General features: G+C 48.6%; 1 protein-coding gene and 1 long non-coding RNA gene across 5 annotated transcripts in view; one reads left to right on the top strand and one right to left on the bottom strand.

Annotated features, from left to right (window-relative positions):
* Window positions 1-4,469: 4,469 nt before the first annotated feature.
* Window positions 4,470-17,269, bottom strand: LOC148107816 (uncharacterized). The gene is made up of 2 exons (XR_015721690.1): window positions 16,904-17,269; window positions 4,470-6,026 (listed from the first exon to the last, which is right to left on the bottom strand). It is a non-coding gene; the product is annotated as an uncharacterized LOC148107816 (long non-coding RNA).
* A 91-nt stretch (window positions 17,270-17,360) lies between these two features.
* Window positions 17,361-27,675, top strand: part of GALNT6 (polypeptide N-acetylgalactosaminyltransferase 6) — a 34,732-nt gene continuing 24,417 nt past the window's right edge. The window contains exons 1-2 of one of the 4 annotated variants that reach the window (XM_045801024.2): window positions 17,361-17,454; window positions 24,052-24,174. The gene's annotated coding sequence lies outside the window, so the exon portion shown is untranslated. Of the gene's footprint in view, window positions 17,455-19,210; window positions 19,351-20,137; window positions 20,271-24,051; window positions 24,175-24,201; window positions 25,758-27,675 lie in introns of those variants that run through there. The other 3 variants (XM_045801025.2, XM_087855845.1, XM_045801026.2) reach the window with 3 other exon arrangements.

Here is a 27,675-nt window from a genome sequence, read left to right as displayed (position 1 = left end):
ACTGTAATTAACAATACTCTATCATATACTTGGAAGTTATTCTACCTCTGAAACCAATAATACATTATATGTTAATTAATTGAATTTAAATTAAAAAAAAAGAAAGAAAAAGTTATGTGACGTGATGGATGGTGTTAACTAACCTTATCTGGGAAAGCATTTTGAAATATCCATGTATCAAATCATCACATTGTACACCTTAAACTTGCACAAAGTGATATGTCAATTATATCTCAATAAAGCTGGGAAAAAACATATTTAAAACTAATTCTTTAGGGAAAAGAAAAGATAAACCATCAGCTAACCAAATCATAGCACGGAGGAAGGGCAGGTAAAGAGAAAAAGCATAAATGCATAAAGTAGTAAATGAGAATATTTCTTTGATGCAAAGGATATTTGCTCAACTCTGTGTAAGTAACTGAAACACTCATTTAAATGGAAAATGTTCTATAAAAAAGAAAGATTATTAGAAGAAACAGAAAATCCAAGCCACAGAGGGCAGCGGGGAGAGGGAGGGACAACAAGAAAGTTTCAAATACTCTTCACTAAAAAAGATGAGTGAATGCAAGCCCAGATGCATTCATGGGTGAATGTAACCGGAACCATCAGAGCCACGTTATTCTTAGGAAAACACTACAAGTATTCCAAGTAGTCAGAAACTAGTTAAGAATGATCACAATCACCTCCATTATTTAATGGGTAAGAGGGGATTAGCCAATGGATGTTGATAACAGAAAAAAATATATACACAAAAAATCAGAAAGGAGGAGACTATATAAATGTAAACCTGGAAAACCTACGAAAATCAACTAAAAACTATTGCCAACAATAAGACAATTCAGAAAAGTGGCTGGGCACAAGATTATTATACAAAAGTCAACAGCTTTCCTATAACACAAAGCACAACTGATTAGATAACAGAATGAGAGAGGAATTCTGTTACAGTAATAAGCAGAGAGATGGAAGTTCTTAGCAAACAAGTAACATGCAAGACCTATGTGGAAAAAAAAACCCCAACTACTGCTGAGTGACACAAAAGTCTTGAGTAAATAGAAAGACACACCTATGTTTGACAGGAAAAACTATTTTATTAAAGATGTTAATTCTCCTTTTACTTATCTATACATTTTAGGACGATAAAATTACCAACTGGGTTTATTTATTTGAAGGGCAAGTAAAAATCTCCAGGGAAACTCAGAAAAAAACAAAAACAAAAAAACATTGTAGCTACTTAGATCCCTTCCTCACTCCTTACCTGTTCTGGAAGGAATATGCTTCAGAATGAGCATTACACTGGAAACCTCTTTCCTTGAAGAACAGCTGAGAGAGGGCCCACCGCAATGGCTCGCTTGACAGGAACTCAACTCTACCGCCTCCCTCCAGACCCGCCGCCCTGCAGTCTGGCTGTGGCAGCCCCCAGCTCCCTGTGTCACCCATACCTTCCTGCGGCCACAATCCTGGGCAGCCTTGGGTCTTGAAGCAGAGATGTAAACACCATGTTCCCGAGCTGCCAGCCCCAAGGGACACTCCAGAGCACGGAGAGCTCCAGTCCTTACCATCTGGGAGCTCTGCCACATGTCTGAGAGATACTGTTAGGGGTTTAATTGTGCCCTCCACACCCTCCCCCAAATATGCCGAAGTCCTAACCCCCAGTGCCTCAGAATGTGACTTTATTTGAATAGAGTCATTGCAGGTGTAATTCCTTAAGATGAGGTCATATTGCAGTAGAGTGGGTCCTTATTAAAAAACTTTCATATGATGACGCAGAGAGACACAGGGAGACAGCCATCTACAGTCCCAGGAGCCACAAAGATTGCTGGCAAGCCCCCAGGAGCCAGGAAGAGCCAAGGAAGGGATCCCCCTACAGGTTTTCGAGGGAGCGTGGCCCTGAAGATTTCTCCAGAACTGTGTGACAATGCATTTCTGTTTGAAGGCACCTCGTTTGGGGTATTTTGTCATCTCAGCCCTCAGAAACTAACACAGACGTCTAGCATCAGAATCTGGGCACTGCACACCCCGGGGCAGGAAACTGAGCACCTGGGAGAAAAACAAGGGGGTTTGCAACAGAGAATTCTGACCAGTTCAGCTAGGAGTGTGCTTTGCCAAGCAAGGAGCCCAGGTTTGCGAGACACACCCTCGGCGCAGGACACCACCCCAGGACCTTTGTCCTTTCAAATGCCTCCTCCAGTTCACCGAGCTTCCGCCTAAGGACTGACTGGTCTGGGCTCCCAGCCCAGGGCCGCCGCAAGCCTGCTGAGCCAGCCCTGCCCTGGCTCTGTGGTTATTCAACACTCGTAAGCCCAGGGGTCCTGGGGACAGGGCGGAGCCTCAGAGGACCCCGGACTGGACTTCTGGATCAAATATGGCGGCACGCAGGGCCCACAGCACTAAATTCTGTGGACTAGCTGGGGCCTAGTTATCTGTCCTCCAAATCGTGAGGGCCACCTAGGTCACACATATGCCCCTCACTCTCCTGGCGTCTCTCCCACTCACCCACCTGGCAACCTTCTACTCATTTCTCACCAACCAGGTCATGTCCCCTTTTCCTCCAGCAGGTGAAGTTAACGGCTCCCTCCTGTGTGCCCCCCCACCCCCCAACCTCTGACGTTCGTTCCTCTGCCACTGTCGTAATTCTGTAATGTGGTAAATACTCCAGGGGAAAAGGAAACAAGACTAAAACTCAGAATCAAGTCTGATGAGGATCTGTCCTGTGGAAAGGCATACACAGACAAAGGGGCCCACTAAGGAACCTGGTGCGGAAGAACCACTGGACAAACAGGGGAGAAAAGCCCCGGGACCCAGACGCTAAGGACAAGGAAGAAAAGGTTTTTAAGGAGCGAGAGGCCAACGGGATCACTCAGCAAATGCTACAGAGGCCACAGTACAGCTTGTGGTCTCTGTGGCTCGCCTCACTCTTTCTTGGACGCTATAAAGAAATCACAACAGAACAGAAAGAAATGGTTCAGTAGATAGGGACCTCACGGACAGGGACCACATCTGCCATCTCGGCCTCCCAGCACAGAGCGCGGTACTCCATCCTGACTACGCTCTATGCCTTCCACGGTGCTTGCAAAGGCATTAACCTTTCCAACTGCGGGCAGAAGGTGAGAACGTTCTTGCTTACTCCAGGACAAAATCTCTCTCCTGAGGTCATTCTATTTGTAGCTGGTGATCTCCCTCATGAAACCAAGAGTTCCCTGAGAGAAACGCTTGTTTCTTTGCCTTCCTCTGGCCCTAACCCCGTTTAACACTGAACTTGCCCTCAGGGAGTGCAAGACAGCAGCTGCCCCCAATACAGTTCCTACTTTCAAGGAAGCACCCTGATAACCCCAATGACTTCTCTCTGGTGCTTTCTGTCTCGTGTCTCCCGGGAACCAGGCAGTCCAATTTGTTGGATGCCATGTGATCGGCTGTATCACAGCACATTTTATGGCTTTAACTTAATTTATTTTAGACATTGTGACATGAGTCTGTTTTTCTGAAAAACAGGTCACCTCTTACATTACTTATTTGGCCATCAGCCCCCTCCTAGTTGACAAGGATGGAAACGTTTTGCGTCCCTTTTCTGATAATGGATAAGAGTTCCTCCTGGAGGGCGCCTGGGTAGCGCAGTCGTTAAGCGTCTGCATTCGGCTCAGGGCGTGATCCCGTTGTTCCGGGATCTAGTCCCACATTGAGCTAGTCCGCTGGGAGCCTGCTTCTTCCTCTCCCACTCCCCTGCTGTGTTCCCTCTCTTGCTGGCTGTCTCTCTGTCACATAAATAAATAAAAATCTTTAAAAAAAAAAAAAGAGTTCCTCCTGGAATAAGAATCAAAAACCTTAATAATGTTCATAGACTTTGACCCAGCAAGCTCTAATTCTAGAAGTTTACCCTAGGAAAATGGCCAGAGTTGTACACGAAGGGGGTTTACAGCAGCATTACTGACATGTGACAGTGGAGACCCCAGAGGGGAATTTGGGTTTCCAAAGCAAACATGAGGGACGTGTTTGGCCACAGAACATTAACAGGCCTGGGCCCAAGGTTGTAATGAAGTAAAGAAATGGTGAGCCGGCACTAACAGGGACTGAGGTGCAGCACACCCTGAGAGGCTGGGAGACAGGACAGACACTTGACCAGGCTCTTGCCTCTCTAGTCTTGGGGTCACTTCGTCTCCCAAGGGAAGTCCACCAGTTCCCCTGGTTTCCCACGTAGCTCCATCTCCAAGCCCTACCAGGGAGATGGCCTGGCTCAAGGGCCTCTTACAGGATAAAGTCTAGAAGGACTGGTGATCCATCCCTCCCAATCCCAATATGTCCTCACCTCCCCCACTATGAGTCACCACTCGGCTCCCCTTCTCTGCTCCCTAGAGATCCAAAGGCACCATTTCCTAAGTTTTTCTTGGGAGTTTCTCTCTGCTTCCTCCCTGCCAGGCCTGGTTTTAGGTGACCACAGACAGCCCTTTTACCAGCTCCCCCTCACAATATGTTAATTCAGTGCTCATACTATTTATTGGTCGGATTCTTTGGGTTGCAAGGAACAAAAACACACTCAAAAAATTTCAACCAAAATAGTAGAAAAGAAGAAAAGGAAGGGAGGAAGGAAGAGAGAAGAAAGAAAAGAAAGGTAAAAAAGCGAGATGTCTAGGAATGAATGACTTCAGGGACAGCAGGATCCAGGAGTCCAAAATATATCACTGGGGTCCTCTTGCTCTTTGTCTTTATTCTCTGCTTTCTCGGTGTTGCCTTCACACTCAGGCTGACCTTCCTCATGCTATGGCCAAGATAGCCATTAGCAGCTCTCAACGGACACCATCCCCTTCCCAGTTAACGAGTCCATGCTGGTCACGTGGGTGGGGGATAGGCGGTGTGGGCTGGGCGAGGGCCCTCCCCCTCCCCTGCTAGTTCTAGGAAATATCTCCAAGAAGGCTCTGAGTAGTCCGACTTGGGTACTGTGCCTAATGTTAAACCAATCACTTGTGGCCAAAGGATCACAGGTCCACTGTTGGTGCTGGGGAGTGAGTTGGGCCTCATCTGAACTTCATGGAGGAAGAATCAAAGGGAGGTAGTCCCCTGATGATCTTCTAAACAAAGAAGGTGGCTCTTTACACTTGACCGTCCCCATCCCTGTGTGTCCTTGTGCATAGGTAAGCTCCCCAATCTCTCCTGCATTCGGGAGTCAACTTCTAGAGACTGACAACGTTATTCTCAGCAGGCAGCCCGAGGTTCCAAAGCTGTCATCGGGTTCCAGGCAGCTCCCGACATCAGATTTGGGTCTGCTCTTAGAGAAACGGGAGCAGTGGCTAAGCAGCAAGAGTCCTAGCGTTCGTCCCTAAGTCAGGCTTCACCCCTAGCGAAGCCCGCCTCCCTTATCTACCGGAAGACAGAGACCACTATGGTGGGCCCTGGGCAGAAAGGGGGCTCCAGGGCCCTGCGGCGGTGGCTGGCACACGTCCTTGTGCAGCTTGTGTCCTGACACGGGGCTGCATCTGCCCAGAGAAAGGGGCACCCTTGAACAATTCCAGCAGCTTCCAAGAATTCATCAGACTTCTGACAGGCTAACAGCCACTTACATGCAGCACAGGGACAGATAAGGGGTCCTTGCGTCAAGGCCGACACAGGAAGAATTTCCACGCTTGGACTTAGACCCGAGCGACATGGCTTGGGTATCGGCATGATTGCTTTATGAGGTATCTTTGCTGTTCCTGGGTGCGATGTGGCTGGGGTATCAAGATAGTGAACCCGCAGGCCTGCACTGCTCTGGTCTGGCAGACACCTTGCTCCCCATTGCCTGCCAATGCCTCCAAACTCTGCAGTGGGGCCGTTTCTCTGTGAGCTGATGCCCGAGGCTTCGGGGGGTGGCGGTCACCCACCTGCGTGGGCCTTCATCTCCTGTCCATCCTGGGCGCTGCTTTCAGCCGCTTTAGGAGTAAACCAGAATGCAAGAACTTTGAACAGGATCCAAGTGGTCACTCTTGCCCATCCTCAAACCCAGACCAAACTTCACGGGTCAGTCAAGTTCATGGAGCTGCGAGGCTCCTGCCCAAACTCTGAAAATGAGGAAACAAAACTGTCAGGTATAGTTACAGGTGCATCCCAAGAAAGCTACACGTTGAGGGGCGCCTGGGTGGTGCAGTTGTTCGTTAAGCGTCTGCCTTCGGCTCAGGGCATGATCCCGGCGTTAGGGGATCGAGCCCCACATCAGGTTCCTCCGCTGGGAGCCTGCTTCTTCCTCTCCCACTCCCCCTGCTTGTGTTCCCTCTCTCGCTGGCTGTCTCTGTCAAATAAATAAATAAAAACTTAAAAAAAAAAGAAAGAAAGAAAGCTACACGTTGGCTCCACTGACCCTTCTACTCAGGCCTGAGCGGCCCCCGCACGTTTAATAGAGTTCAGTGGCTCTCCTTGGTGGGAGAGGGGAGTGGCCTCGGGGGCCTCTGGGGTTGTTGTTGAACACGGAGTGTCTATCATCTCTGAGCAACTTAGTGATTTGCGCATATCATCTCATCTAAATCTCACAGCAGACCCACATCATCTCTGAGGACAAGCGGCTTGTCCACTTTACGTTCATGAAATCACTCTCTGAGTCTCTCCTTTGATTGGGGGGAGGTCTGTGAGGGCCTCCCAGCCCCACATACTGAGATGTGCCTCTTCCATAGCCTCGAGACATGGGGTGACCCAGGTGAAGTGACTTGGCTCCTCTAGACCACTCCTTGGACTTGAACTCCCTGCTTCCAAAAAGGGACGTACTCCTCTGCAAGGTCTCAGAGAGGCTGCTCATATGGGCAACAGCCTCCGGATCCCATTCAGACATGGCTTTCTGGGTCCCTGGAGTTTGAAGGTTCTTTGACTCCCCGGGTAGGATTGTTTCCACTGTTGGATTCCAGGTTCTGGAGAAAATTCTAGTTTTTGTAGGCTCAAAGCAAAATCTTAAAGCCCTTAGAGAAGGTCTGAGCCCCTTGAGGCTGGTTTTCCCCTTCGATCCAGTCAGCCCACTAAGTTCTGTCACCTTAAGGGATGCCAGCGAGGGGTGGACCTCGTGAGCATGGTAAGTTCCAGCTCAACTGTGCCAACAAGGGGCCCAGGTTCTGTTGTCCCTCTGCTCCACCCTGTGACTGTGTGGGCTTTATTCTCAGGGAGGCTTCTCAGGGGCTATCCTTTTCTTGAAACTGTTTTTTTGTTTTTTCGTGTTTTCGTGGGTTTTTGTTTTGTTTTGTTTTTTAAGGAATGAGAGCTTTCTCAGAGGTCCCCAGCAGACACTCTTCTTTGCCCATCCCTGGCAAGAAGAATGGGATCACTACGTCAAGCTTAGATTAATCACCAACGGACCACGAAATGCCAAGGGGTAAGCTACCCTGACCACTCCAGCCTTATGAGATATTATGATTTATAAGAAATATATATTTGGTCTTCTCCCAGGGTTCCTGGCTCACAGCTCTCAAAACCTTTGCCATTTCTGGCAGCACTGAGAGCTTAAAGGCGTCTCTTGTGTTATGCTAATAAGGTGACTTTTGGAATGCACCTACAAATGGGGCTGGTTTCGAGGGGAGCCAACCATGCGATCAGGAGGGTTAGAACCTTCAGTCCTACCTACCTCATGACCTCCAGGGAGCGGAGGAGGGACTGGAGGTTGAATCATTTCATCACGGTCAGTGATTTTCAATGACTCATGCCTATGTAATGAAGCCTACATAAAAACTCAAAAGGACAAGGTTCAGAGAAGCTTCCAGGTTGGTGAACACATGATTTGGGAAGAGGGGCATGCCTGGAAAGGACTTGGAAACTCCACAACTCTTCCCACATTCCTTGCCCTAGGCATCTCTTCCTTCTGGCTATTCCTAAGTTACATCCTTTTATCATAAACCAGTACTCTAGTAAGTCAAATGTTCTTCTGTGAGCTGTTCTAGCAAATTAGTCGATTCCAAAAAGGGGTCTTGGGAACCTCTGATTTATAACTAGTCCATCAGAATCATAGGTAACCAAATGGGCTTGCAACTGGCATCTGAATTGGAGGCGGGGGGCAGTCTGGTAAGATTGAACCCTTACCCTGTGAACCCGATACTATCTCTGCACAGATAGTGTCTGAACTGAGTTGAATTACAGGACACCCAGCTGGTGTCTGAGAACTTGCTGGTGTGGGGAACACTCTGCACGCACCCACGCACGCATGCACACACGCACTCACGCACGCACGCATGCAAGCATATCAGAGCATATCAGAGGTGGGTCCAGGAACTTCATTGACCTTGAAGTTTAGAACCTGTGGGTTCCTCAGAGCATTGAATGCCAGGACAGGATAGCTCATGACAGAACCCGTCAAGGTCCTAAAACTCCATCTCCAGCTCCCTGCAGAGGACATGCTTCTATTCTTGAGGCATCCTTGTTTGGTACCTGGTAAGCCTGGAATCGTTTTCCAGGCACCTCTGAGAACAGCTGAACCCCAGGATATGTCAAGTCTTGACAATTCATGAGTGGAGCCAGTATCTTTTCAAAGTTTGAGGTCACCCCTTATTGCGGCAAAAATCCCTGTCACATTTCACTGCAATCTGGCAGAATGTGCAATTATCACGGAGCCGCTCTGGGTCTGCCTTCTCCTGGTGGTATAAGATGTGAAGGAGTTCCTTCATGGGCCTCTAAGGTTCTGGTAAAATAATTACGTCACGTAAATGAACTAGATAATCCACATCCCACCTTGCCTTTAGCACGGAGTGGTTAGAGGGATCAGGGGTCCCTGAGGTGTTCTGGGCATCCCTTCAAGTTGCTAAAACACCACGGGCAAGTAAGAATATATTTTTTTCTTTCCCTCACTAAGCATAGATTTTTCTTAATACCACTCCTCATCAAACACCAACTCCCTGTATGGCAGTAGGTCCCATCTCTGAGAAAACCCATGCACACCCCCATTGTGTCCAAGCGTTCTACCCACTACCCGGGAGTGGGGAGTTCACAGGGCCACACTGATCACCAGTAGTTCCTCAAAGCGTTTCTGTACATCTCTAATTTTAAACAATAAAAGCTATCTTAACCTGCTTTCAGCAAACATGAGCCACACTCCTTTCCTGGAGAAAGAAAAGCTTACTCTAGTTGAGCTCTTCCTTTTCAGCCTCTCCTCCTGATCTCGGGGTGGTTAGAAATCGCTGAGATCAAAGCCCTCCGGATTTATCCGCAGGCCCAGGTAGAAGAAACCCAGAGGAGAGCAGGGGGTGGTACCTGGCTCTGTGTGGCCTCTGCCCACTCTACCTACCACATCTGGGGAGGAAAGACCACTTTGCACCGACACACTGCTTTTGGAGAATGCTATATTTTATACAGGCTGGATTTAAAAATCAGACATCTGGTAGCTGGAAGAGCCAGGATTCAACCCAGGTCTCGCTCCAAAACTGTTTTCACTTTGCCAAAATTATATGTTGTTGATATGTCTGTCTACTTAGAAAACCCAAGAGAATCAATTAAAAATCTATCAGAGCCGCAAAGACAGCTCGGTATGTTGACTGCTTTTAAAATAACGTTAACCATTTCAGACAATGTAATGAAACCATTGACTACTTAAGGTACCTGCAAACATCAGGGTGACTCCTTCTCTAGGCTATGTTTCTAGAAAGAATCAAAAGAAACCAGGAACCGTGGCTTCTTCTGGGAAGGAAAACTAAGTGACCCGGAACGGGAGTAGGAGGGAGACTTACACCTCACTATTCAACATCTGATCGTTGTGCCATGGGTACATGTTACCTATTGAAAATCAAAATTCCGTGGGATTAATAAGCAGTGAGGCAAAAAGCTGAGGATATCAGGGCACCTGCCTGGCTCAGTCGGAGGAGCCTGCGACTCTTAATCTCAGGGTCCTAAGTTCGAGCCCCACATTAGATGTAGAGATTACTAAAAAAAATGAATATAAAAAAACTTTTTTAAAAGTTCAGGATATTAACAGGACATTAAACATCAGGACATTAGAACGACTGTTGAGTCATTCTATCACCTCTAATCATTTTCAACCTAAAATAATATTAAACGACACTCAAACGCTATCAGGTAGCATTTCAACCCTCTCTAATTAAATTTACTGTTTTTTCAAATGTCTAAGAAGATGGGAACCTCCTCTCCTCTTTTTAAGGGATAGATTAACAAAGGTTGTGCTGTTACCCGGAGGATAGGTTGCTCTGAGGGATAGTTTATTTCTCCTGTTATTATTTTCCTCTGGGTAAAATGACTGTCAGGTTAAGATCCAATTATCTCTGTCTCAGAAGGTTCAATGTGCATCTCTCTCTCTCTCTCTCTCTCTCTCTTTTTTAAGAAAAGCTATTATACAATACGATATCATTAATTTGGGGCAGAAAGAGTTCTCACAGCAAAACCTTACGAGCATTTCGATGTTTTATTCTTTCCAGTTATTAAAGTTCTCTTTTGCAAAAGGTACACATAGATCATGGGCACCCTGAGTGCTTTTAAGGAGAAGAGTCCATTGTCACAGTTTGCCAATCCCATGTGATTTTCCAAGACAGGGAAAACTATTCATTGTAGCATAGAAGGAGGCCTCTGTTATACAGAAGAAAAACTGACCAAGCGTCCCCTGGAATAGATAATATTTACATCAGCAACCAAAATATAAAATACAAGAGATCATTTTAAGAACTGTGCAGACTGGGGAGGGAAAACACCAGAAAAAACTTTCTGAGCTTCATAAAACAGGGACTTGAATAAATGGAGAGACTTGCAGAAAGTAATGGCAAAGACCTCAGCCCCTGGAGTCCCAGGCTCTGCTGATGTTATAAACTGCTCACTTGTAAAAATGAGGGGGTTCCTCGTACCCTCTACAGCAGAGAACAACAGAGAGACGCCTACAGAGAGGGGGCACTGTTACCTGTCAAGTAGTCTGTGTTATGCTGGGTTTCACAGAGCCCAAAGATGCCAACATTTCCATAAATGGGGCAGAGGCCTAGACAAGTTGGGCCTAAACCTGTAACAAGCTGTTTTTTCTAGCGGATTCTCCATACTTGCCCAACGTCCACAGTCTCACCTCATGGATGGCTGTCATATTAGTCAGGTTCTCTAGCGAAACAGAACAAGATATACAGAGAGAGAGAGAAAGATTTATTTTAAGGAATTGGCTCATGCAACTGTGGGGGCAGGCAAGTCTGAAACTTGCAGGGCAGGCCAGCAGACTGGAAACTCAGGCACGGTTTCTACACTGCGGTCTTGGGGGAGAGCTGATCCTTCCCAGGGAGACCTAAGCTTTGCCCTTACAGCCTTCAACTGATTGGATGAAACCCACTCATATCATAGAGGATAATCTGTTTTACTTAAAGTCAACGGACTCTAGAGGTCAACGACATCCACAATCTGGAGGATCTAGACCAGGGTTTGACCAACCAATTGGGCACATAGCTTGATCAAGCGGACACAGAAATTAGTCATCACAGCCACCTCCCAATACAAGCGATCTCCTGGACCCACCACTCAGGCCATCACCTCCTTCCTTGCAGGTGTCCAGGGGTGTAGCATTTCTCCTTTGAGATCCCCCTAACGCAGAAGGACCGATAACAGCTCACTTTCCTATAAGCTGGATGGCTACCTTCTGTGGGACCCTCGGTGCCTCGCAGGGTGGTTACCACACACACACACACACACACACACACACACACACACACACACCCCTACTCTCGGCGGGAAGGAACTACTTCAAGGTGAGTTATCTCAAGCTGAGCTCAAAGGTGAGTTATCCCCCAAATGCCAACCACAGTGACTTTCTGGCTCCTCTCTCATTGGAGGATCAAGTGAGTAGGAAAGAAAAACACGTACAGATTTAACCTCTAATGGGACAGCCAGCTACACATAATAGGAAAAAAAAAGACAAACAACCTTAATGTCCCGAAATAGGTGGTGGGCTAAGAAAAAAAGAAGGCTTGTCTATGCAACGACCACTATGCAGTGATTAATGATCTCATGTGAGATTATTTCATTACCTTGAAAAATATTCACAATATAGTAAGTCAAAAAATCGGGTTATAAAAACAGCATATTCAGTATGATCCAGCTGGTAGTATGCATATAGTAATTACATGCATATGTAATTCTGTACGTATATATATAATTCCATGACTATATATGTAGTTATTTAACATGGATTTGTAATACAAATCAGTATATTATATACCAGTAAATGAAACATTGCTAATCAAATTATGACATCATCAATATAAGATACATCCTGGTCTCGGGGCCCCTGGGTGGCTCAGTTGGTTAAGCATCTGACTCTTGATTTTGGCTCTGGTCATGATCTCAGGATTGTGAGATCAAGCCCCACATGGGGCTCACGCTTGGCTGGGAGCCTGCTTGAGATTTTCTCTCTTCGTCTCCCTCTGCTCCTCCAGCCCCACTCTCTCTCTCTAAAATAAATAAATCTAAAAAGAAAAAAAAGATACATCTTGATCTCAGAAATGTTAAAAAGTGAAAAAAACGCATCTCAGAATTGATGAATGCACATGTGCATGTGAATTATATATACACAGAAAAAACCAGAATTGTAAAAAACCAAAACTGAAACAGTGGTTTTTAGGTATCATAATTATGAATAGCTTATTTTTTTGCCTTTGTGTTTTTTGTGTTTTCTAAATTTTATATGTTGGACATATGACACTTGAGTAATTAGAGAAAACAATATGCTATATTACCTACCCTGCAACTCTTCTAATCCCTCTTTCCTTATGCTCCATCGCCTTCGGGTTCTTTGGCCCCTAATCTCGGGCCAGGCTGAGCCATATGGGAGCCGGAGGGAAAAGGAAATTGGCTTCCATGAAAGCAAACTTATCGATGATCTTTTCAAAATCTAATTCCTTGCCTATTTCACTTTCCACTGAGAGACTGTCATGCCTGACAATTTTTTTTGACCAAGTGATCATCTCAAAGAAATTTTAATTAATTTCTGCTGAAGTGAGATCATAGTAAATTCACTTTTGGTATAAATTAAATATTTAAACTGAAAATAATGTTGTGAGTTTTAATACACCTACTTCTCAATTTTTCAATAGTTTTTCAGTGATTTTAATGTTATAGAAAAAAATAACACTGAAAAATATATTTTAAAATCTATATGGAGTGCGTGAGCCTTTTCCTTTTGCCTCATGGACGAAGAGTCTTTCAGGATCTAGACAGTAAAAAGGAGTCTGAGCAGACACCATCTCCACAGCCACGGGCAGCATTTTATAGCAAGATATACACAGCTCTTTCTCTTTATTTGATAAAGTTTTGTACAGAAGACAGAAGATAGCATGTCTTTAAGAGCTCTTAAAGTGGGTGGGGGAGGGAAGAAGGGGTTGTTAAAAAATGAATTGAAATTTTCTGCGATATTAAGCTGGTGCTAAATAAGAATAATTATAAAAATTTTTCTAACATCTCAAAAAACAATTGTTGAGGGGCGCCTGGGTGGTTCAGTGGGCTAAGCATCAGCCTTCGGCTCAGGTCATGATCCCAGGGTCCTGGGCTCGAGCCCCCTCCCGCTGAGCAGGAAGCCTGCTTCTCCCTCTCCCTCTGCCACTCCCCCTGCTTGTGCGTGCTCTCTCTCTGTCGAATAAATAAATTAAATTTTAAAAAATTGTTGGTATTTTGTCCAAGATAGATTTTTGCATTAATTTGAGTGTATTAAAATATTACATTATATTAATGTAAAATATTACATTAACTATTACTTGATTACTGAGGTTTTCAGTGTTCCCTTCAATTTTGCACCTAAGGCTAATACCTCACTCACCTTACCCTAGCCCTGGCTCCTCCCCAGTCATTATCCTTTTTACATTTTTTTCCTGTCCCACTAACAAAGTTTATTTTCTATAAAGTTGTTTTGTGAAATGGTTTGTGTACATTCATACATTTATCAGCCTCCCTTCTTACACTGTAGGTGTCCTGAACAGAGAGCTGGGCTTATTTACCTTTATATCTCTGTGTCCTACCCCATACGGAGGCTGGCCTGTGCTGGGCTTCCACGCCGTTTTGCTGATGGTAGAAGAAGAAGGAAAACAGCTAATGATAATAGTCAACATTCTAATACTTACTGAGTGCTTATTGTGTGCCAGGCGTTGGGTTAAACATTTTATTTATTTAATCTAACAACTCAATAATAAAAATAATATTTATACCCATTTTACAGATAGGGACATTGAGGCACGCCCAGGTGAGTGAATTGTAATGCTTGAGGGATTATGGCAGAATTTGGGACAGCTCTGCTTGGGTTCCTGAAACATTTTTTGCCTTGAGGGTTTCTGTTTTGGGCCTGAGGGAAATGAGATGAAAAGGAGGAAGGGGAAATATGGGCGGAAAAGATAAAGAAACAGATGTAACAGAAGAACCGAATTATCACACTTTCACATCAGTTATCTGCTCAAGCTTTACAACAAACTAGGCATCATTAACCTCCCTTTCCAGATGAGAAACGGAGACAGAATGAAGTTCAAGGATCTTATTCAGTTCCTTCTGCTGGTTGGCCACCTGCGGGCGGTGGAGGCGGGGTGGAGTGATAGCCAGGGTGGGCAGGCTATCAGGCAAGCCAGATGTACCCCCCAGCACCTGCCCGGCAAACTCACGGCGGCTTCCTGTGTGAACTTGGTCTGCTAAGTGGAGACAGCGCCCTGGCCTACTGGGCAAGTCTCCCTCCTTCCGCACCATCGAGAGGTGGGCGTCCCCTCTCTGGGACTACACGTGGACGGAAGAGACTTGATAAGGGCCAAAGCTGATCTCAATAGCCTTGCAGAGCTGCCCTTGTCTTGCGTGCTTCAACCGATCTGTTCCCCACCACGTTTCCTGCCTTACGGGGGAACCCCCTAAAACACACCAATGTCAAAGGCGAGACTCAGAACACCCAGAAACAAAATCTAAAATGACCAAGAAAGAAAAATAAGACTGTAAGAAAATAACGAAATTCACAGGACTTCTCGAGGAATTCAGGCGTGTTCTACAGAAGAACTTAGTGATGGGAAGAGCTTCCCTCATGAATATGCAGAGATGATTTCTGGAGAGGACTGAAGGTCTAGGAAGGAGAAAATGCACCTTCCTTTTTACAGTGCTTGAAAAAAAATTTTAACCACGTGCCTATATAACTTTTTCAATTCAAGAAAACTATTTTGTTAAGTGGCTTGCCACCAGTGACAGCTGAGGTCACAGTCACCATTCAGCAGTGGCCCACCTCCAGACCTTCCCGGAGTGGAGGGCAGGGAGCCCAAACTGTCCTTCCAGCTACGAGTGACAGCTCGGTGTGTGACACATCAGGGGTGGGTCACACATCCTGCAGACTACAGGCACCTCCAAATTAGGCAGCTAATTATTCTAAGGACTCAAAGTCATGTCTAAAATTTGAGTCAGCTGAAGTAAAATGGGATGAGTAATTTGCTTCCGGAACGTGGAGCACACAACACAGACAGGTGCGGCTTCCTGGAGAAGCCGGACAACACCCTCTCGGGAACCCCAGGCTAGGGTTGGTGGTCATGACTCTGCCATGACCTGGGGAAGAAGTGAGGCTTCGGGTCCAGCCTAGCCCATCACCCTCAGGTCAAGCTGGGTCCTGACTAAGGCTCAAGGGCCAGGCTGGGATCACACAAGCCCAAGGGTCCCAGAGGCGAGTTCGAGGAAGGGCGGAGCAAAGACAAAAGGATCAGACCATACAGGAGTGTCTAGCCCCCAGAAGCCCAAACGAGGAGCGAGCGGCAGCCCACAATCTTCCATAGGAAATGCCCTTAGTCTGAGTAAGACAGCTGTTGAACAAGGCAAGTGACAAGAATGGTAGCAGCTGGAGCAGTGGGCGTTACAGCCCCGACGGTCTGTAAAGGCGCTAAAAGGGATGATCCAGGTAAATTCTGGAGAAGGTCTCTCTTCCAGAGTTTACACCCCAGGGAGAGTCTAGTGTGAAAGTAAGGGAGTTGGGGGGGGGGGATTGGAGTTAAGAGAGAGGTGACCCTGCCAAGAGTGCATGGACGCCTCTCTTTTCACCTCCTTTGGGGAGAGCCATCCTTCCTGGTCCCTTGATCTAATGTAGCCGGGCAAGGTCTTCTCCGGGTTCCCTGGCCTGCCTCCTCTTTCCAGACTCCATCACCGGACAGCCTCTGGCCTCTTTCTGAATAAATAGTTCAATCCTACCTCGGGGTCTCAGATTAGAAAAGAAGATGACCTCCCTTAGACCAACCGTGGATCACCAAGTGGCTTCTCTGCCCTTCCCGGTTCATGTAAGAGCAGTCTCCTTGCTCAGTAAGGGCAGTCTCCTTGTTCAGATTTACGCACCCACACGCCTGCTCCCAGAAATCCACGCGCATTTAAATACTCAAACAAAAGGAAAAACAGAATCAGTGGTCCAAGCTTCTACCGCAGAAAATTTCCAAATAACCAGCTCTTTGTAGCCATCCCTGCTACTTCTCTATGACTGAGATAAGGCCCTAAAAGACGACGTCACAGAACCGTAGAGCTGGAGAGAACCGGTGCGCTGCCCGAGGCTATGGCAGGGAGTATTCGGAGCCTGGGCTTCGAAATTGAATTTATTGATTCTCATCGTAGCCCTGCCACTACTTGTGCAATGGTTCTCAAAGTTGAGCAAGCACCAAAACCACCTGGAGGTCTTTTAAAAATGCACACGGCTGGGCCCCATCCCCAGAGTTTCCTATTATTTAGGTCTGGGGTGGGGCCCAACAATCTACGTTTCTAACAAATTGTCAGATGGTGCTGATGCTGCAGGTCCGGGAACCACACCTAGAGCCACACTCTAGCTGTGTGATCAGCCGCCTCCCGAGTGTATGCTGGCTAACAACCGGAGTCGTTGCTGGGGTCGGGGTTTACTTGAGACCTGGCGGACGAAGCCCTTAGCACTGGCGGTGGCACACAGTTACTACCCGCTCTCTTCGTCGGATGGAGGGGAGGAGTCACTTGCCCAAGACCACCCCGCCAATGAGAAGCAAACCTGGGACGGAGCCCCGGGGCTTCTCGGCGGCCGGCCGTGTTCCTCCCCTCCAGCGCCGCTGCCTCGCGGTTCGGAGCGCTCCGAGCCCGCGCGCCGCACGCTGCGGTTCCCTGCACACGCTGCTCCGCGCCGCCCGCGGCTCGGCCTACAACCTCTGGTCTTTGGGGTGACTAGGGCGCTCCAATCTCTTTCGGCGCTGAGAGCCTGGCCGCCGAGACTGCACCCCCGGGTGGGCTGAGAGCTGGAGAAGCTGGAGAAGCTGGAGACGCCGGGCTTCTAGCAGCGGCGGGGCGGGGGATGCCTGGGGCGCGGGGCGCCCTCCGCCCGGCCGCCAGCCTCCCGGCCGCCCTAGGCTCCCCGGGGCGTTCCGCGGTCCGCAGCGGCGCTCTAGGGTGAGCCGGGCGGCAGCCGGCACCTAGCCCGGGAGGGGCGCGAAGGGCGCGTCCCAGCCGCCGTGCAGGGCCCGCCCCGGCCCCGCCCTCCAGGACGTCCCGTCGGGAAACCCGCGAGCCGCACCGCGCAGCGGCCGCGGCTCTGCCTCGGCGCGACAGGTAAGCGGCAGAAGCAGCCGGCGACCCTCGCAGGCCCCCGCGACCGACCCCCCGGGCCTAGAGCGCAGAGCTCTCTCGCTTCTCGGGACTTCCCTCCCAGTCGAGCTCGCTTCTGCCAGGTCCTTGCTCCCCACCTTCCTCCTCCACTGACCTCCTCTTCTACTTCCTCCTCACCCCCCCCCCCGCCACCCAGTGAAATGAAGGGGTTGGGCCAGACTGGTCCTAATCTGTCTTGGTGGCCTCTAGCTCCTCCCTCGGTAGAACCCCCCCACCCCCCTCCACCTTTGGAAGATGAATGAAAAGTGCAGACCTCTGGGACTTGGAGGGGTGGGTGGCAGAGGGACAGGCCGTAGCAGTCCCTCCAGGGTTCTACAGCCTTTTCCCTTTACCCGCCCATGCCCTCGCATCCCTTCTGTTCCCCTTCTTCCCAGATTGGGCCACCCCATGTGCTCTGGGTGCAGGAACCCTTTCAGAGAGCTATCCTCCTGCCAGTGCCACGTTGCTCCTGAATATAGGTGGGGTCTCAGATGTCCTCTCTCTGGTGTCTTGGGCCTTTTGGGAGTGGGAGCTGTGTGGTATTGTGGGAAGGGAGTCTCATGGGCGTTCATGACTATGACTGTCACCAACTTCCCGATTTCCCCGTCACTTGTTCCGACAAGCCCCAGGCGAACTGAAAGGAGAAACCGTTTGTTACTTGCCCAGGGAGCTAGTCATCTCAGACCCTGACTTCTGCAGAGGGTAGGACAGGGCTCTCCTGTGTGTAGGGGGGAAGGGGGGCTCAGTTTGTCAGCAAAGCTTAACACAGACCCCCTCTATTGGCGAACGCCCCATTGCAACAGTGTCAGGAAGGGTTTTAACGCTGCCCGTCCAGACCCACAAATGCAGTTTACAGGCACTGTAAGGTGAGGTTAGCAACTCTAGACCACCAAAGAGATGTGTGGGCTTCTGCTCATTTTACCAGAGATGTGTATGCACCACACAGGCCCTGTTCACCTCTCCAACATACGAGCCCCATCCCTACCCATTAGAGGAAGGGTAAAAAGGATGAGACAGGCAAATTCACGGACAAGGTAAGGTGAGGGGTTTGAAAAATACTTTGGTTCACATTATCGTGCAGAAGCCAGTATCACTGCAGATACTTCCCTAGCTCCTGTCCCTCAGCCCCATTCATGTAGGCACACAGAGGTAACAAGAGAAAACTGCTTTCAGGGCCATCAGGACAGAAAGGACAGGACTGTCAAAGAGAAGAGGGCGTCTGGAGCCAGTAGAACTCCGAAGGATCCCAGGCTGCCCGAGATGGCCTAGTCCTTGGTAATCACTGCCCACAGTTGGCAGGACAGCTCATACCCACCCACAGCAGCGTGGAAGAACTCATGCCTGGAAAGGGGAGGTGCTGATGCATGTTGGATGCCCTCTGAGATCAGAAACCTCTCAGCCCAAGTTCAGTTGTCCTGGACAGGCCATAGGACCCTAGGCTTAGTCCAGGTAGCCATTGCCTAGAACAGAAGTGAGGAAGAGGAGGGGCGGCTAACCCTAAGACCAGGGGCCTCCCAGTGCAGCCAGGCAGTTGGGTATCGTGGATCCAGGCAGCTGACTTAGCTCCGTCTCTAATTTAGCTGTCTACCCTTAGCCAAATCACATAAACACTCCCTGGGTGGGGAGCAGATGAGGAGGTGTCTACGAAAGTGCTTTGGCAAAGCTCCAAGCAACAGCCAAATAAGAGGCAGCGTGGTGTCCTGGTTAGGACAGTGGGCTTTGGAGAGACCTGGGACCAAGTGCAAATTCTGCCTCTGCTGCTTCCTTGCTTTGTGACCTTGATCAAGTTACTTAACCTCCCTGTGCTTCGGCTTCCTTCCGTGTAAAATGGAAAAGATAACTGTCACGTGACTTGCTGTGGTGAGTAGTGATATCAAAAGCGGTGGTGGTATTGCCCTCCGCCTCCTCGGGCTCACGCAGACCTCACCAGCTCTGGAAGGCAAGCTGAGGATCAGAGAGGGTGTCTGTGCACCAGAGGGACCCAGCGAATGGCCATGCCAAAGACTTGGGTGAACTTGGTTCTTCATACAGCCCTCTGTCCCACTCTGGGAAAGCCCAAAATGTCCATTCTCATTCAATGAGAATGAGAGTGAGGGTTTGAATAAGCAAGAGGTCAAGTGCAGGGCAGTGCCTGTCTCTGTGTTGAGCTCAATGCTGTAATTGTGCTGTGTAAAAGGCTCGCTCAGTGAACAAGGTTGGGTTCAGTCTGGGGGAAAAAGGACTGTTAGAAGACTCTTTTGTGGCACCTGAGAGCCCCATGGGGGCAGGTTATTCTCCTGTACCCTGTGCAACCTGGTCCTAAGCTCTAGGTAGGCTTGAAGGAAGGGAGAAACCCAATCCGCACCCTCAGCTCTACCTAAAACAGAGAACAAAGGACAGACAGACCAAGGCAGTCGGAGAGCATGGCCAAATCCCTCAGGGCTGTGGGATGCCGTGGGGCTGAGAAGGCTAGCTGGGCTGGTCGGGGAAAAGCATTCTGGAGGCCGAAGATCGAGGACGAGGAAATTTAAGGACTGAGAAGGAGAAAGCAAACAATCTAGGTAACCTGAGTGCAGGCCTGTAGGTTCTCCGTCTCTCACAAAATCTAGTGGGGAAGTCCCACAAGGGGGAAGTGTGGGCGGTGAAACTTAGAAACAATACACAGGGATCCTGAGGGCAGGACGAAGCCCCTTAGTCTAAGAAGGCTTCTTGGAGGAGGGGAGCCTGAGGAAGACTTCGAAAGAGAAAAGAACACAGCTCGTTTAGCAAGAATATAAGGGAAAGGCTGTGAGGAGGAAAAGGTAATCCAGGGAGGGTGAGTCACAACAGGAAGCCGACTGCCCAGGCCCCGGTTCTTGCTACGATCAAATGGCGCTAAGGGAATAAGAATACAGCTGTTCGGACTGTGGAAGGGGGGGGCAGCTCCTGCTGATCCTCCAGATGTGGCGAGATAAGGATGCTGTCTTGAGAGGGAGGGGAAGAGGGGGATCCAGGAGGCAGGGAATGAATCAGCGGGACCTGGGAGTGGGCGTGGAGTGAACCTCACATTGAGAAGGCACTGAAAACTATTGTAGGTGCCTGGGAGCGGGGCAGGGGCAGGGGCTGTTGGCAAGGATTTCCGTGCTACTGGCAGCGACGGGGACGTCGGGAAGGCCAGCCGACTTAGGGGGCGGGGCGTAGACCCCGCACTCAGGGTGTGGCAAGCTGAGTGTGGGTGGTCCTGGGTAGCAGCCCTACACCCGGGAGCAACCTGTGGGGTGAGGAGAGGAGGAAAAACCACAGTTCTGCCCTCTCCCCTTCACCACCCCCTCCTCAAATCTGGGGCCCTGCCCAAGCCTTCAGAAATACCATTTGGGGGTCTCCCCTCCCCCCCCACTCCGGCAGGGAGGAGCCAGCAGTCTCGAGCCTCCTCCCTTCGAGGTCCTCTAGTGAAAAACCTGTGAGCTATTGAACTTTGTTTGATCATGTATTATTTTGATTTTCAGTGGCTTTTGCAGACTTGGAATAAATTAACAAACATTTATTGAGCACCGACTACATGCCAAGCACTATTCTTGGTATATGTTGTGAGCAAAATGTGGGTTGCGTTTTTCAATGGAATATCCATGTTTGGGTAACTTTGGCTTAAAATGTTATGCAAACATAAAATGAACCTAGATACCCCCGGGGGGAGGGGGGACTTGAGAGACTAGCTACAGAAATAACTTTCGGTGCATCTTTCTGAGAAAATACGCCACAGTCCTGCAGCTTGACTCTTGAGGAAAAGCTGAACTGTTTTAAAGGTGTAATTAAGGGGAAAGTGAAAACCTCCTGGCATTCTGTAATCAAAAGGGTCAGAGGGTGGGAGGAGGGGTTTGCAGGAGAGAATTTGCTACTCATGAGAACAGAGGAAGTGAAATGAGTGTTGTGTTTGATGGAGAAGTGCTGGTGACAAGAATCATCTGGCCCCAAAGGGCCTCTCAGTGCTCTCCCCCGACCAGTCGCTTGAAATTGACCCGCCCCCTCCCCAGCATGATGTCTAGCTCCACACACCTGTGCCCTCGGTGAGAAAGGTGACAGTCATCGCTTTTTCAAAGAACCTGTAATTGAGCTGTAGTCTGAGTAACTTGAGCAAACATCCCCGCGGTGCCGTCGACTGCTTACTTCCTGGCTGCCACGTCTCCCGGAGGTGAGCAGCTTAGCTGATAAACAGAAACTTTGTTACAAAAAGGCCACCTGGCCAGCAAGGGCGTGTTCTGGGGTGGCTGACTCTGGTTGTCACAAAAGCTGACACTTTGCCTGGGACTTTCAATTTTGTCATTGTTAAAGCATTTGTAGTCGTAGGTAGGATCTGGGGGAAGGCAGGTGCCAGGTAGGGGCGGGGCCCCCGTGAGAGTGGAGCGGTGGGTGGCAGGGAGACTCAGAAAAATAGCCAGGCTCCCAGGAGCCTCACCCAGTCCCCAGACACCCCCCACTGCCGCCCCAGGTGACCTCCAAGAGGGAGGTAAGAGGACAGGAGCAGAGCAGTGGCCTGGGAGGTGGGAGACTAGCATCTGCCCTTAGGAGCCACAGCTGTGTGATGCTAGAGAAGCCACCTAACCCCTCTGGCCTCTCCTGGAAGAGGAAGGCGCTGGACTCGCAGACAGACCCAGTTAAAGTGGCCCGCTGAGCTGGAACAACAGAATATCACGGACCTCAAGTGCTCGCTGCTTTAAGTGCATTCAGAATGTCTAGCGAGTTCAGCGCTTACCCTTGTAGCTTGGAACAGGTCATTTTAACCCCTCGGGCTTCATCTCATTGAACAAGGGTTTATGGAGTATCTACTCCCTGAAAAACTTGTGCTAGACTTTGCAAGTGACAGAAAAGGCGAAAACACCTTGCCTCTCTGGCCAGGCGTCCACGAAGGGGTGAGAGAGAACAGACTCCTCTGACCCGAGGTGGGCAGTGAGGAGGGCAGCGTGGAAGCACGCAGACAGAAGGGGGGAGAGGGGGGAGAGAGGAATTCTGCTGGGAGATCCGAAGGGGCTTCTTGGAGGAGGCTAGGATATAAAAAGGAGAGACTGCACTGCATCGCTGGCTTTCAGACTTCTGGGACTGGGCCGAAATATGACAGACATTTTACAGCAAGACCTAGCGCCCACTCACATATGAGGGCTGTCCCAAAAGTCTCAGGGCACTTTTACACTTTACTCCCACTGGAGGTATGAATTCTACACACCGACAAAAAAGCATCTTTCACCTCTATTGAGTTTTATGAATTTTAAACAACAAAATTTGCCTTTTAATTTTGTATCAGCATGTGTGGTTTATCATCTCCAATGGGCGGAGACAAGCATTAAATAAAAATTTGTTACTCAAAATTAATAAAAATCAAGAAAAAATTCTGGTAAAAGTTTCAAATGATGTTCTTAAGTCTGTAGTGTTCACACTTCTGAAGTTATTAAAGCTTAAAACTGCTAAGACTTGGTACGCTCTACGTGTATATGTAATAACTGATATGAAATTTTAACAAAACAATACTTACCCATATTGCATGTGATACACTTTGGTATTTCTTTTTTCTATTCTATTCTGATCTTTTTTTCTAAAAGATTTTATTTATGTATGTATTTATTTATTTGAGAAAGAGAGAGAGAGTGCACGTGGAAGAGTTGGGGGAGGGGCAGAGGGAGAGGGAGAGGGAGAAGCAGGCTCCCCACTGAGCAGGGAGCCTGATGACAGGCTCTTCCCAGGACCCTGAGATCATGACCTGAGCTGTAGGCAGACGCTTAACCACCGACTGAGCCACCCAGGCGCCCCTCTATTCTGATCTTTAAAGGATATTTTCATGCTGATTTGCAACACTTTAAATTTATTCCACAGTCCTACAGTGGGTTGTAATCAGTGGTTTAATGGACCCTGGGGCTGGGTAAAACCTCAGTGAGAAAAAGTAACCTTGTGTTCTGGCTAGTGAGGCCAGAGGGGCAGGTACCATTTGTTCAATCTAGGAAAGTTTCCTGGAAGAAGAGGTTTTCTGGCATCCTCTCAGTACTGAAACCAAGATGGCTCCATGTGCGGCAATCCCACGGGTGGCTGGAGGAAAAAGAGTTGGAAATGAATGCTCGGCAGTAGCAGGAGGGGAATGAGTGGGTGAGGGCTCTGGACATGTTTGCCAGTGGTCCTGGAGGCCAGGTGTGGGAGCTCAAAGGTGAGGGAGCTATACAAGACCCTGGAGGGAGGATCCTGTGAACTTGACCAAGTACCACATACAATAGGGACCACTCCTTGACCAGGCTGGTGGAGGGCGGCCTCCCCACCCTTGCTAACCACACTTCTGGAAATCTCCCACGCAGAGGCCAGGAATCCTTACTCCCAAAGTCCTCTGGCTTCCATCCGATTATGTGTCCCTTCTATCAGGCTCTTTCCTATTGCCCACATGCTGAGCAAACAGAGACCTAGTCCCTTACCGCCACGGCTAATCACAGGTGTCTCATTTCATTTCAGGATGTGGTTAGTACCTTGAGGAACTGCAGACTCCAGAGAGCAAGGCTTAGACAGGCAGGCTGGATTGAGAGAGCAGATGCCTGGGAAGAACTCAATTTAACCCTAGGTCTCTTTATCCAGGGGACATAAAAGGAGCAAAGGTGAACCCCACTGCAAAGGACCACGAGGCAATGCCAGGACAAGAGAATTGGAGTGACTTGGGTGATTCTGAGTGAATCAGTCAGGGAGGCCTTCCTGGAGGAGGTAAGTCTCGAGCACTTGGAAGCAGCTGGTAACCAAGCTGTTATCAGGTCTTTGTTTCTAACTGTGTTCCCTCTTTCTTGCTGGAGTGGGAAGGTAGACAGAAAGTATCAGGGAAGATGCAGCCTGCAGGATGGTTCAACACGGTCATGGCAAACACTCCCCACTTTTCGGGTCCTGTTGTTCGTGCTTAGCTGGGGCAGTTCCAAAATTGAGGCGGTGTGTAGCTCAACTGCTTGTGCTGCCCCAGCATCGCTCAACCGCTGGGGCAAAAATCTGCTTCTACACTGACTCCCCGCTTGAAGCCTTCTTCAAGCCCAAAGAGAGACCTACCTCTCTCAACTTAGCACTTTCTGTCTGTGCTGTTATTAAGTTTTAATTTTATTAATTCTTGAATAGGTAATGTGGTCAGGGTTCAAAGTGCAAAAAGGTATTCCGTGCAAGCTCTTTTCCCTGCTCCCGTTTCCTCCCTGGACGGGTGCCACCTGGACCCCGGGCTAGCAGTGCTCATTCTCCACCTGGATTTTAAAATCCCTTGGGGAAAGGAATTCTCCCTATCGCTCCGTGTCCCTTTGTGTCTCAGCTAGGGTGAGTTCTCCCATCCCATCACCCAAGGCAGTTTTCCTTGCACCACGTCCTCCCTCCTCATCCGCATCGCTGCTATCTTGGGTCAGACCCCCTCCCTCCCCAAACCCCCCGCATTGGCCATCCAGCTGCCAATCAGACCCATCTCCTAGACACCTTCCACCAGCTGTCATTACTGTTTTCCTGGAATGCTGGGCTCTGGCGAGGCTTTCGTTCTCCCATACCTCAGGTCAAGGGCAAACTCCTTGGCATGATGACCCAGTGGCAGCCACCTGTCCAGGCCCGTCCTCAGCTATTCCTGTCTGTCTTCTTGCTCCCACCGTACCGAACTACTGACAGTTCTCTGCTTGGCCGTGCTATCTCCTACCTCTAGGCCTTAGTCTGTGCTGTTCCCTGTGCCTGTAATGTGCTCACCTTGCCTGGCCAGCTCCTACGTGTGGGTTAGTGCTCAGGGCAAGCTCCTCCCACTGTGGGACTTCTTCACAGACACCACCCTTCCCCACTTACTTAGTTTCCTGCGTCATCTCTTCCTGGGCCCCGAGGGTGCCTGTCTCACTGGGCGATCTCCATTTAAAATCTGACTTTCCAGTCAACTATACTTCAATTCAATAAAAAAATCTGACTTTTCCAATTGACTACGTATGCTCCTTGAAGGCTGAACTTGCTCATCTCTGTCTCCCCCATTGTGATGAGGAAAACAACTTTTCAGAAAGACTGCTTTGTTTTTACCCTACTCACATCCAGAGTCTGGACGTTTAGATAAGGACTTGAGTTTAGAACACCTGCCAAAAGTTCCTGCTTTGCTTTTAGGAAGACACCTTTTAAAATAACTTAAGAGTTAGGCCTGAGAAAAGTTAGTGACCTCCGTCCCAATCGCCTTTGAGTATAGGTCTATCTCTGTCTATCTCTGTCTATCTCTATCTCCGTCTCCTGCTTGCGGCGGCCCCTGGCCGAGGACTTCCCTTCCCCCGGCTCATTACGCCCCCTCGCTTCTGGGATCCGTAAGTAATAATAAATCTTGTGCCTCTGCTTCCTTTGCTGGTTGTGTTGAAACTGCGCCTTCAGTCAGAATGACCCCACGTGTTTCACTTCCCCAAAGTGGGACCTCAGATGCTGGGGGAGCCACCTGCCGATGCCGTTGGGGGCAGCTTGTGCCTCCTTGTTCAGCAGGTCGTAGCCTGAATATTCTTAATTCGGTACATAAGCTCCCACTTAACACACCCGTGTCTGGCAGAGCCCCTGGCATGTAGCAGGTATTCAATCAATGTGGCAAAATGAACATATTTCCTCTCCTATCTCCTAGACAACTCCTGATACAAAATAGTTTCTCGAAGAGATTTCATTTTATTTGGGTTTTGACGATGCTCTTGAATCCGCTGTTATAAAAGAAAACCACCTGTCTAGCCCTGCTCCCTCTTGAGATCACGATGGACACATGTTCCCCAGATCCAGGTGACTCCAGACACCAGGCTTCTCTCCATGGGCAGGAAGGAGCTTGCATGTTTCAGTAACAGCATTAAGTAGCTCAACTGGCATTACGTTTAAAGAAGACATGCCACAGGTAATGAATGTGGCTTTGGCCGAGGACCAGGTACTCAAGGATAATTGCTGGGAAGCTGAGCAGGGATTAATTCATTATAATAATAGAAATAATTGATAGCATTTATTGAGGGCTTAGTATGTGCCCGGCACTCTGCTGAGTACGTTACGGACATTATCTCTGATTTCATCCTCACTGCAAACCTGTGTGTTAGGTAGTAGTTACCCCCATTTTCTAAGTGAGGAAATGGAGCCCTAGGGAGGTGAACTACTTGGTCCCAGGGACACACCGATGCTAAGAATGGACACTAACATTTTTTGAGAACTTACTATGTACAGAGACTGCTAAACTTTTCTGTGAATTGTTTCGTTGAGCTTAAACCCTTATAACAACCCTAGGAAGTGGGCGCTATTGTTACTAGAAGGGGCAAAACTGGGATTTGTACCCAGGTCTCTTGCCACCAACATCTCGCATTTAACCAATAAGCCTTATGTTTTCAGGGGCGCCTTGGATGGCTCAGTCGGGTAAGTGTCTGCCTTCAGCTCAGGTCATGAACCCAGGTTCCCTGGGATCCAGTCCTGCATCCAGCTCCCTGCTCAGCGGGGAGTCTGCTTCTCCCTCTCCCTCTGCCGCCCCCCCTTGACTCACACGCATAAGCACACGCATGCTCTCTCTCACAAATAAATAAATAAAAGCTTTAACCAAAAAAAAAAAAAAAAAAGTCTTATGCTTCTAGAGTTCTCCGCAGAAAGTTTTGCACTCATCCTTCGAGCCATGCTACTAGAGAGCCTAAGGCTGGAAGCTGGTGAACACGTAATCCCATTTCTGCCTGCAAGATGTTGTCACAGAACCTCAGGGTTTGTTTTTTTCTTTAATTAAATATGAGTAGATACAGAAGAATATTTATAAAATACATGTAAGGGAGTAGAGAATAACAGTTCCACCAGCAGCCACTTGAGAAAAACTACTTCCAAGTCCACTGTGGGCTTCTATTCCCACACATTTTCCTCCCTCTCCAGAAATTGTGGTTTTCCTATTCCTTCAGGGTTTTTTTTCCCCTTCATTTTTTTTTTATAGCTTGACCGCTCATTCATTTTTGTGTTCGTACACAATATATTTTGTTTTCCAAGGTTTTGAATTTTGTGTAAGTGGGTTCGTCCTGTACGTATCTTGCTGCAGCCTGCTGTCTGGCCTCAGCGGTTGCCCCGTGCAGCTGCTTCTAGAAGTAGCTCGTGTTTTGTCACTGCCGTAGAGTTCTCTGTGCTGCCGGTATTTCACACTTGTTCATTCTGTGGGTGGACATGGGATTGTTTCTAATTTTGGCCATTTTACTCAGTGCTGCTAGGAACTTTCCCGTACGTGCCTCCTGGCTCATAGAC

Source organism: Ursus americanus, chromosome 25 (assembly GCF_024610735.1).
Source record: "Ursus americanus isolate L20-20 chromosome 25, mUrsAme1.1.p, whole genome shotgun sequence".
Classification (NCBI taxonomy): domain Eukaryota; kingdom Metazoa; phylum Chordata; class Mammalia; order Carnivora; family Ursidae; genus Ursus; species Ursus americanus.
This window is presented reverse-complemented; position numbering and strand designations above follow the sequence as displayed.